Genomic DNA, 12,045 nt, shown 5'->3' on the forward strand with positions numbered 1-12,045 from the left:
ACTCTGGATCTAAATCTACCCACGTACAGCTTCAAGCCCTTGGGAAATGATTTAACCTCTCTGCACCTCAATTTTCTCATCTGCAAAAGGAGGTTCATACGGATCTTCAACAAGTTTGGAAAACAAGGACACCTGGGGTGGCTCAGATGGTTAAGCATCTGCCTTCAGCTCAGGTCATGATCCCAGAGTCTTGAGATCAAGCCCTGTGTCAGCCTCCTTGCTCAGTGGAGAGTCTGCTTCTCTCTCCCTCTGGCCCCCACCCCCGCTGGTGCGCTCTCTCTCTCTCAAATAAATAAATAAATCTTTTAAAAATTTTAAAAAAAAAAAAAAAGGTTAGGGGCAGCAGCTCTTTCTGTCTATGGGTCCTGTCCCCGTGCTTTAATAAACCACCCCACTTTGCACCAAAGATACCTCAAGAATTCTGTCTCGGTAATCGCTCCAGATTCCACCCCACTGAATCTCCCTTATATTCTAAAACTTCATCATTTGCCGCCTGAACGTGGTGGCTTTGAGTCTTTACCTCTGGACTCTGAGCTTTGGTGCAAAATTGGTGAGTATTTTCTCTCCTTTTCCTTGACTCTCATTTCAGGGCCCTTCAAGGAGTGTGGTCTTATGGGAACACTTGCATGTTCGTTGCTCAGGCTGTAATCCTCTAGCCCGTGGCTGCTCTCTGGGAAGGAGAAAGCCTGCCTTTTGGCTGGAAGTTAGTACCCTGACCGGAACGGTAATAAGACCCAGAAATTTGATGCCCTCTCTTTATTCCTGTTCTTATATGAAGTTGTCTGTCTTGGGTACAGGACAGTCACCTAAGTCATCAGGACAGTTGCCAATCTTCAAAAAATAAATAAATAAATAAGGTTGGGAAAATGGAAAAAAAAAAAAAGTGTGTGCTGAAAACAATACTATATAATCACATTAATGAACCCAAGAAGAAAAAGCCTCCTAAGTAAGTAAGATGGAAAAATATCTTGACAAAATTTAACTCCCATTCTTCATCAAAATCAAAAGCTTCTGCCCAGCAAAGGAAACAGTCAACAAAACAAAGAGGCAACCCACAGAATGGGAGAAGATATTTGCAAATGACAGTACAGACAAAAGGTTGATATCCAGGATCTATAAAAAACTCCTCAAACTCAACACACACAAAACAGATAATCATATAAAAAAAAAATGGGCAGAAGATATGAACAGACACTTCTCCAATGAAGACATACAAATGGCTATCAGACACATGAAAAAATGTTCATCATCACTAGCCATCAGGGAGATTCAAATTAAAACCACATTGGGATATCACCTTACACCAGTTAGAATGGCCAAAATTAGCAAGACAGGAAACAACATGTGTTGGAGAGGATGTGGAGAAAGGGGAACCCTCTTCCACTGTTGGTGGGAATGCAAGTTGGTGCAGCCTCTTTGGAGAACAGTGTGGAGATTCCTCAAGAATTTAAAAATAGAGCTTCCCTATGACCCTGCAATTGCACTACTGGGTATTTACCCAAAAGATACAGATGTAGTGAAAAGAAGGGCCATCTGTACCCCAATGTTTATAGCAGCAATGGCCATGGTCACCAAACTGTGGAAAGAACCAAGATGCCCTTCAACGGACGAATGGATAAGGAAGATGTGGTCCATATACACTATGGAGTATTATGCCTCCATCAGAAAGGACGAATACCCAACTTTTGTAGCAACATGGACGGGACTGGAAGAGATTATGCTGAGTGAAATAAGTCAAGCAGAGAGAGTCAATTATCATATGGTTTCACTTATTTGTGGAGCATAACAAATAGCATGGAGGACAAGGGGAGTTAGAGAGGAGAAGGGGGTTGAGGGAAATTGGAAGGGGAGGTGAACCATGAGAGACTATGGACTCTGAAAAACAATCTGAGGGGTCTGAAGGGGCGGGGGGGGCGGGAGGTTGGGGGAACCAGGTGGTGGGTATTAGAGAGGGCACGGATTGCATGGAGCACTGGGTGTGGTGCAAAAACAATGAATACTGTTATGCTGAAAATAAATTTTAAAAAATTTTTTTTAAATTTAACTCCCATTCATTTAAAAAACAAAACAAAACAAAAAAACAGAAAAACAACAGTACGATGACAAAAGAAAACATAGTGAAATATACTGTTTTTTAAAAAAATGAACACCATTCACAGTAAAACATAGAGGCAAACTAGGGATAGAAGTGGGTTCCACTAACTGACAAAAAGTATCTGTAAAACATCTATAGGAAACATCATGTTCAAACATCATGGTTCAACATCATGGTAAAAACATGCCCATTATTATCAAGGTCATTCAGGACTGTGTCGGGGTCTCGGCCAGAGCACTAAAGTAAGAAAAAGAATAAATACCTCAGTGAGAGAGGAAGAAATTGAACTGTCACCGTTTGGTTAATATAATTGTCTACCTAAGCCCCTCAAAAGATGTTATACACAAACTAAGATTTATTTGTTGAAATAATTTATGCATAAAAGTTAGTAAAACAAGAAAATTTAACAGTTTTCTAGACAAACAAATCAAACTGCAAAAATCTTTGTATTTCTTAATACCCAGAAAGGAGAAAAAAAAAAGTTTGAGTTTTAAATACATTTAAAATAGAAGCAAATACACAAGGCCCAGCCTAATCCCACCTGCACACCCGGCTTTGCTAACCATGGCCATGAGCTATGTTCGAGTAGGGACAAGAGAGAAACATGCTCACCATATCTTGTTTCTGCTACCTGGTTCCGTTAGTCTACCATTCGGCTCTCTCTCCTCCCAGGCTGACATTATTTGAGCTCAACACAAGACACAAGGTTTGGCCTGGCTAATTCGAGGAGGAAGGAAGGGAGGCAGTCAAGGGGGTTAAGAACAAGAATCAACCGCACCTGGGCGGCTCAGTGGGTTTAGCATCTGCCTTTAATTTGGGTCATGACCCCAAAATGCTGGGATCAGTTCCCACATCAGGCTCCCCGTTTGGTGGGGAGTCTGCTTCCCCCTCTCACCCTCCCCCTTCTCTCTCTCTCTCTCTCTCAAATAAATAAAATAAAATCTTCAAAAGAAGAAGAAGAAGACGAGGAAGAAGAATCAATCTGCAAAGGAAATTAGATGCAGGCTGAAAAAATTTAAAAGAATAGGATCAGGACTTCCATATCAGACAAGCACGGAACCAATTCCCAGGTTTCCCTTTTACCACCTCTGTAACCTTGGGCGATTTCCATAAGAGAAGCAGGACTTGCTAGGGCTTGAACCAATGTAAATGTTCAATAAACATTAGCAATGAGGATGGTGCCCCCTATGGGTTAAAAGTGGTAAAGACATGCCTTAACAATACAGATCATTTTAATCTAGAAATCAAAACTGAACCAATGAGATACTACTTTTTTATCTACTGCCACTGACAGACACTAATAAATGTCCCATTCCTAATATTGGTGAGAAGAAATCCCTTTGACACAGGAAAGCTGAAGGGACTCCATGTTAGAAAGTCGTCATCTCTGCTAGACCCTTTCCCAGTACAAACTGCTGGCCCTAAGCCATGATGAGACTCGTGCTCCTTTCCGAGTCTCCCAGACACTCCGTCTGCTCTTCTCTGTCACTCGCCCCATTCAATAAACTCTCCTTCCACTTTCTCTGCCTCACGTTTGATTTCTATCCTGCGGGAAGCCAAGGGTCCTCCTGGCTGGTCCTGTGGGACCCTCCCCTGGGTTCTTGGGCTCAGCCTGCCTTCATGCCTTGATGCAGAGATGGGACTATACACTGATGCAAACTTTCTGAAGCAAATTAAGGCAACTCCTATTAATTACCTATTCAAAGCATATGTATCTTTTCACTTACAAGAATGTACCTAAGGGGGGCGTCTGGGTGGCTCAGTGGGTTAAGCCACTGCCTTCAGCTCAGGTCATGATCTCAGGGTCCTGGGATCGAGCCCCACATCAGGCTCTCTGCTCAGCAGGGAGTCTGCTTCCCTCTCTCTCTGCCTGCCTCTCTACTTGTGATCTCTCTCTCTGTGTCAAATAAATAAATATATTCTTTAAAAAAAAAAAAAAAAAAAGAATGTACCTAAGGAAATAATCATGGACATGGGCCAAGATGTAAACCCGAGTATGTTAACTGCAACATTGTAATAATTAGCAAACATTGAGGAGACAGGTGTCTCTATATCCAACAATGGGAATTAAAGAAATGGTGATAGACTCTCGTGCAGTCATTGGCAATTATATCATAAGGACATATTGAATGCCGTGAGTAAAGCCTACAACATATTTTAAAGTTTAAGAAGCTGGCTTTACAACAGAGGGGAATTTTTAATATTCTATATAAAAAAGATGTTGGAGATTTACTAAACTATTACGAGCCGTCATCTCTGGGCAGTGGGAATAATAGCTACAATAGTCTCTTGGTTAATAAATTTGATTTACATATTTTTAAATGGCGCCTTGAAAGAACTTAGACCATTTTTCAGAACTGCTGAGCAACTTGGGGGAGTAACTAAAAGGATAGGAAGGCTTTGCTAGGCACCCCGCCGCCCGCACCCCCCAAGCCGCTTCTCACTCCAGCCTGGGGGGCTCGGGCTCGGGCTCGCGCCCACCTTTCCCCCTCTGCTTGCATTCCAAGCAGTCTGGAGGAAGGTCTTCTCTCTCTGAAGACGGATTCCCAGGAATGTGTAGGCAACAACCCCTGAAAATGCTTATGAATTTTTTTTTCAAATGTGAGTGTACTTTATCCAATACAGCAAAGCAGGAAAACATTATTTTTGGAAACAGACGGAATGTAACAAAACAAAACGAAAAATGTAAGGTGTAGTGGTCAAAGCAAAAATGTTGCCATTTCGGTGCCCCCATACCCCGTGACAACGCTTGCCAATGAGGGAATATTTTGGGGGGGGGGTCTCAGAAAATATCAAGCCAGAGACTGGGCTCCAAGCCCCAGGTCTGCACCCCTTCAGCCGGGCTTTTCTGTTCTGTGAATGGTCTTTAGCTTAATGCCTTCTTGCCACATTCCCTTTTGGAGAGAGAGATTAAAGATGTTAAGCTGAGAAGAGGTGTAATTTATTTCCTTCTTTGTGCGCTTCTGCATTTTCCAAATTTTCTGCAGTGGATGTGAATTGCCTGTGTGACCAGGTCACTACTCTTGCTTTGAGGAGAGGCGTGAAGTGACACAGCTACCCTCCACAACCGGGTCCCAATGCCCTGGCGTGGGGGGGGGGGGGGGGCTGGGCCTCCTGACCATGCGGCAAACACTTTGAACTGAAGACAGGAGCTCTCATTTCAGCGAGATAAAGCTCAAGATGCCAAGTGCTGACCAGAGGTGGGGGGACAAGTCTCCATTCTCACGCCAGGGTGTAAACATCAAGGAATGGGGGGGCGGGGGTTGCCCTGGGAGGGGGCTTTTCCGTCGAGGGGTCCACTACTTAGTAGCTTAGTCCTCTTTCCTAAGTCCGACCCCACGGACAACCCTCAGGGTCTCGCAGTTTGATTCCCGGTCCCCCGTCTCCCAGGCGTCAGGGCTGGGCTGCCGGCCGAGGCCCTGGGCCACGGGATCGCTGCTGGTACTGAGAACAGCCCTCCCGGCTCCAACAAAGGCATCACCGAGGCTCCCTCTGCGGCAGAGCCGCCGGCAGGAACCAAAGCCTGGGACTCACCTGGGTCCTCTTGCACCACAACATCCCACAGGGGCGACCCCACATCTTCTGTGGTTGCTTACAGCTTCCTAGCCCTCTCCGATCCGCACACGAGATGCAATCAGGCCCCCATCCCCAGGGCAGGAGGAGGAGGCCGGGAAGGGGCCGAGTCAGGAAACCAGGATTTCCGGCTGCAGACCAGCCTGGACGGCAGGTGCACGAACTGCGGCCGCAGCACCTTCTCCTTACTTCGCTCCAATCTGAAAGGGCCTCCCGGACCTCCCGGCCGGACTCGCTGCCCAGCTCTGAGCAGCAGCCTGGCCTCCCGGGTTGTTCCCGGAGCCGCAGGTGTGGCTGCCACAGGACACAGGTGTGGAAGCCGCGGAGACCGCGTGCACATGTGCTCACAGCCTTTTTACTGTGATGAACCAAAGACCAAGAACCCAAGGACGGGGGGTTCTATCTTCTCCTCTGCCCCACTGAGCCCCCAGAAATAAAAAAATAAATATAAAAATAACAAGCAACCAGGGGCCTCCCATAGGAGGGAAAACCTTGATCTCGGTTTTGTGTGTTTCCGTTTACACAGAAAAAAACGAATAAAGAAATGCAAGATCAGTTTTTTTTTTTTTTTTACATTTTAGAAGGGCACCTGACACATATTAAGTACCCAAACAAGAATATACTATTTTTATCATAATGTCTGCATAATAATAATTTTATCACAGCCACTTAAGGAGGAAAAGGGAAAGAAATCCGCGGGAAGGAGGGAGAGACCCTAGAACCAGGAGAGGGAGCCACGGATGGGGCCGGCCGGCCCTGCGGCATCCCGGGGATACCCAAGAAAACATGTGCGGGGTGGAGCCACCGAGAAAGAGGAGAAGCTTTGAGAAGGAAGAGAATGACAGAAAAGACAAACATGGCCCGCTGCACATCCAAGACCTCTGGCCACCCCCCACCCCGGTCACGCTCTGAATCAGGAGCCCCCTCGGCCGGCGACGCCAGAACCCGCCCAGGCCTTCAGCGATGGAGGAACAGTGCCACCTTGTGGGTCATTGAGTTACTGGCGCCGAAGATCTTCGGGGTCGCGTTGCTTTTTCACTACCGCGGACACAGTTCTCTTTTCAGCAATTAAGAAAGAGGAATCTGAAGCGTCCTCGTTTTAGAAAACTTGGTGAGAATCAAACAGAATTAAGGAAAGCCTCATTCACCTGCTTCAATATCTAATTCTCTTTCCCTGCCACATCCAACAAAGACGGCTGCCTGTACCAGGGGTGTTCTGGTTGGTAGAGGGGGTGGCGGAGCCAATGGGCAACGTGCAGGGGACGGGACAGGGATGGGGCGGTGAGCTGACATGGCTGATGATAGCAAGTGTCCATACGCGGGCAGAAGGGAGTTGGGGCAACCACCACATTCATGCCCCAGAAGATGGTATTCATTTCAAGGACAGTGTGGGATTCAGACCTAGTGATACTTCAGCGGCTTCCGGTGTTGCTAAAAACCCTCCTAGAAATGTACCTTCTTTTCATCTTTATTTATAATACGGAAATTTTGGAAACAGACTAAAGGGACAATGGGAGTGAACTGATCAAGTAAAGAGCCATGTCACCAAGCAGTGGACAGGCATAGAATCACTAAAAATGCAGCTGTCGTAAGCCATTTGTTGCTAATCTGTGCACTTCTCTGTGTGGTCATGTTTTACTTACTTTAACGAATTACATTTTTAAATGATGCTGTGGAATATTTAATGACAGGTAAATATTCTGGGTGTTATGTTAAGTTTTTAAGACGCAAATCAGGGAGTGGGTGGCTGGCTCAGTCGATAAGGCATGTGACTCTTGATCTCAGGATCATGAGTTTGAGTCCCTTGTTGGGTGTAGAGATTACTTAAATAAATAAATAAATTTATGTTATTATTATATTATATTATATTATATATAAAGCTTATCTAATAAAAATTTTCTTTAAAAAATAATCAATCTGTATTATGTGCTTGAACCCACATCATATTATATACTGTATTATATACCTGAATGGTGCTAAGAGAGCAGATCTTAAATGTTCTCGCCACAAAAAAGAAGTCATAATTATGTAACGTGATGGAGGTGTTAGTTAAAGCTACGGGTGGTCATCATTTTGCAGTATATAAATGTATCAAATCAATGTGTCATACATGATATTATGTCAATTATCTCTCAGTAAAGCTAGAAAAAATACACATCTGAATATGTCAGGGTATGGATTTTTCTTTCTTAACCCCACTTTTAATTTGTGCTATCATGTCACATTTTATGCATCCTGTCAACCATGTTAAATCTTTGCTGGAAGAAAACAGAGAATAAATCAGGAAAATAATGTTTGCAATAGATGTCCCCCTCCAAAATCTATATATGCCTGTGGAGAGGAAAGAGAGAGAGGAGAGGAAGATACTCAACAATCATAGACATTGGGACTACCTCTAGGTGAAGACTGCTGGTCATTTTTACTATATTTTATTTTATTTTTGCATTTTCTTCATTTTCTACTCTGAATGGATATTACTCCTTAAATCAGAAAAACGGTTAATTTTTTAAAGGAAATGAGTTTCTGCACTAGCCCTGCCATCCCGCCTCCCCCGCCCCCACACCCCCTTTCCAGCGAACGTCTCGTGGGCCAGGCAGACCCTGGAAAACCGAATCAGAGACATCCTGGGACGTTCAAGCTGGTTGCAAAATGTACCTTTTGTTTCCAATAGCTTCCAGTGCCAGTGTCAGAGCAACTCCCTAATGAACCTGCCTCATCCCACGGAGGAGGTGACACTGAAAGCTGTTACTAATCAATTAGATATTAACATAAATGGGTTTATGAGTGGAGCATGATGGTTCTGGGCTGGGTCTGGAGTCAGGACGCTGAACAGACGTCCTCACTCTGTGGTTTACTAATGTACGATTTAGGGCCAGTGACTCAACGTCTCGATTTCTTCATCTGAAAAGTGGAGATGTCGTTATATTTCCCAAAATGGCGGAGAAATGGAATGTGATGGCCCTGTGTGACATTGCTGTTGCTGCAGGTCAAAAATGGGCAAATACTGGCCATTTCTTGGGGTTCAACCTGTGCATGGAAAGTGCTCAGCATAGCACCAGTGGGTGGCCAGGGCTCCTTCAACCCCAAGGCAATTTTATCCCCATTTCATAGATTGGGCTATCATGATGGAAAGAGGGGGAGCGGGAGGTGCAGGAAGGCATGGGGGCCTTTGAGGGGGGGCTAAGGAGGACCGAGTTGAGAAGCCTCAGAATAGTGCTAAAGTTTCCGGAAACAGCATTGCCAAAGGTTGGTCCCTGCCTCCCTTTTGTCATTTTAAAGCCACCTCCCAACATCCCCCACCACACGCATACCCAGGACCCTCCTGACCTCACTAAAATCACTTTCATGAGGCAGAATTTCTGCCCTACATCTAAGCCTTGCAGAATTCATCTCTTGACCTCAGAGAGCTGACATTAGGATGGGAACCCCAATCCCTCCCTCCAGCGGCTCATCCTGGACACCGGTTTGTAGGCAGGTGCCGCCCACTGGACGGAAGGCACAGAGACTGTAGTTTAAGCAGGCTGGCTGTGGTGCTTCGCTCGGTCCCAATTAACTCAGTTGCTCTAAGTTCCATGGCACTGGATACTGAGAGACCCATGTCCGAGGAGTGGGGAGCCATGGGGGTTGGGAAGGAGAGCGGGCAGAGAAAAGAGAAAGCCACCACAAGTGAAGCTGTCAGGGTCTTTCACAGGTGGGAGAGGGCAGTAATGCGAAGTTGGGTATTTCCTTTAGATGTCAGATTCTGAGTTAACTTTCATCTCAAACAAAAGTTCTGCCCTGCTCCAGCCAGAGCTGCCAATGCCCCCATGCCTTTGATAAGGACTTTGAGTTTCCTCCGTGCCATCTTTCAGACTCAGATGTGTGGGAGCACACAGCTGGTGGCTTGCGGGGTACATGAGAAGGGAGATGGGGAGGACAGGAGAAGTGAAGGTGTTAGGGGCTCTTTTATCCTTGGGTTACTTACTCCAAGAATAACACCTACCATTCACATTAGAAAGATCTCTATGGCTTGTTCCATTTAATACTCCAAACAGCCTTGTGTGTAAGAGTTTTAAGCGAACACAGCGTCTCAGAAAAGCCAAGAGTCATGCCCAAGTTCACATAGGAAATATGTGAGAGAGCCAGGACCCAACCCCACAATGACTGTCTCAAATATCCATTCTCTTTCCAACTGGGCACAAATCTGAAGGTGAGTAATTCCTCTAGAATGGATATTCCCTAACCAGGGAGTCAGAAACCCAATTACATCAGAGAATACAGACAAGTTATGACAAGGAATCTAATTCAGATGGGACACCCAGCCCGGTCCAAACACTTGGAAAGACAAAAGTATGACAGACTCATCCGTTCATTCATCAGTCCAGTTGCCATCCCACTATTGTCAAGCACCTGTAGAAATTAAGATGATCGAGACGATTCATTGTGTTTTTGCTTTCTAGTGTTGCTTGGTTGCTGCGGTAACAAGCAGCCCCCAAATTTCAGTGGCTTACAACAACCAGCATTTATTTCTTACTCGGACTACACAGAGGCTGCAGGTTGGTTGAGGCTGAGTTCTGCTGTGCTCCATGTGTCTCCTCATTCTGGGAGTCAGGCTGCAGGAACAGCCCCCAACTGTAACGGGCTACAAGAGACCTGGCCACAGTATGCGGTCACATCGGGCCGAGCCGTGGAGTGCAAAGGCCCACAAGCCTCACAGGAGGCACAGAAGGGCAGGACTGGGTGCCTGGGTGGCTCAGTAGGTTAAAGCCTCTGCCATTGGATCAGGTCACGATCCCAGGGTCCTGGGATCGAGCTCCGCATCAGGCTCTCTGCTCAGCAGGGAGCCTGCTTCCTCCTCCTCTCTCTCTCTCTCTCTCTGTCTGCCTCTCCCCTAACTTGTGATCTCTGTCTGTCAAATAAATAAATAAAATCTTTTTTAAAAAAATAAAATAATTTTAAAAATTAAAAATTAAAAAAAAAAAAAGAAGGGCAGGGCTGTAGAAGCCTCTTATGAGGGGGAACGAATAATCACGAGCGCCAAGGCAACCTACCACTTTGTAGACTTTCTCAATCAGCAAATACTAGGAGAGCTACAGTAAGGAAGTCTTCAGAATCAAAATATGGGGAGAGTCCTGCTGAAGGAATAACTTGAAGTCTACTCCTAAAACCCCGATTTCCACCTGCCCAAGATCTGTCATCGGTAATCTGTTATGCGAGCCGGGGGGGATGCCAAGGTCTCCAAGATGGAACTCAATATTTAGATATTGGTCTGAAGGTTCTAAGATCAAACATCAGTTGTCTTCATTTGCATCTGACCCGAGGAGCCTCTGAAGCAGCTTCAGATGATGTGGGTGCGTGGGAAACATCATTCACTGGCCACCCAAACGGGGTGGAGCCAGATGACTCCTCTTGGTCAACTCTGGGCAAGCGTCTTATGGAAAACAGGCAGAATCTTGGGCAGTCAACTATCCAAGACACAGATCGTGCTGACCGTGTGCAATGATGGAAGAGTAACACTGCTCGTCAGAGAGCTTGCGTTTAAATACAATCAGCCTTCCAGCTGTGTATGATGAGCAACGCCAAGGCTCTGAGGTCCCATGACTTGACCAATGTTGTACACACCAAATCAATGACTATAAAGGGATTACAAATCAGGTGTCCTGACTCCTAATGCTCTTCTCTACCCATATGCTTCCTTGATTAATGCACTTTCCTTTCAAGCTGCTCTGTTTTGTTTTGTGTTAACTTTTCCTCCCTACAAAGCAACGTGGGGCCCGCTCCTTGGTAAGAAAAGAGAAGTTGTAGGAAGAAACAGTGTGCACCCAGAAAGCAGGTGTCAGCTGTCCGTAACCCAGAAGCATCAAACAAGGGACAAGAATAATTTTTTTTAATTATGTAAATGATGAAAGCCACCTTTTGCTACATGCTTTCCATCAGAACTCTTGGAGCATTTGTGGCTTTGATTAATGAGGCTATATCCAAGAATGATATTTATGTTACCCGATAAAGACACCATGGGGTTGTTCCGGGCTCAATTTTGGCAACTTGCTCAATATTCAAGCTGGGCTTTTTTTTTTTTTTCCTTCTATCTTATCGACCAGGTACAAAAGGATGTTGTTTAAATGAGAAAATCTCTTCCTTCGTGTACTGTTCTAAACTCAGTGGGTTCTCTTTGCAGCCAGGTGAGAAAAAGTTGCAATTTCAATGCAGAGAGCCCTTCTGAATGCCTGCGGCCTGGGAGGTATAATGAACAAGCTTCAGTCTTGGATCGGTTCCCAGACCCACAACGCGAGAACGCTGTGGTGTCTAAACAGAAGTCCCTGGCTTTCTTTCAGTCCCTAGTCTTATTAGGTTTGACGCTTCTTTATTATGTTTTGTTCTGCATCTCTAAATCCCCC

Source organism: Mustela erminea, chromosome 8, assembly GCF_009829155.1.
Source record: "Mustela erminea isolate mMusErm1 chromosome 8, mMusErm1.Pri, whole genome shotgun sequence".
Taxonomy (NCBI): Eukaryota; Metazoa; Chordata; class Mammalia; order Carnivora; family Mustelidae; genus Mustela; species Mustela erminea.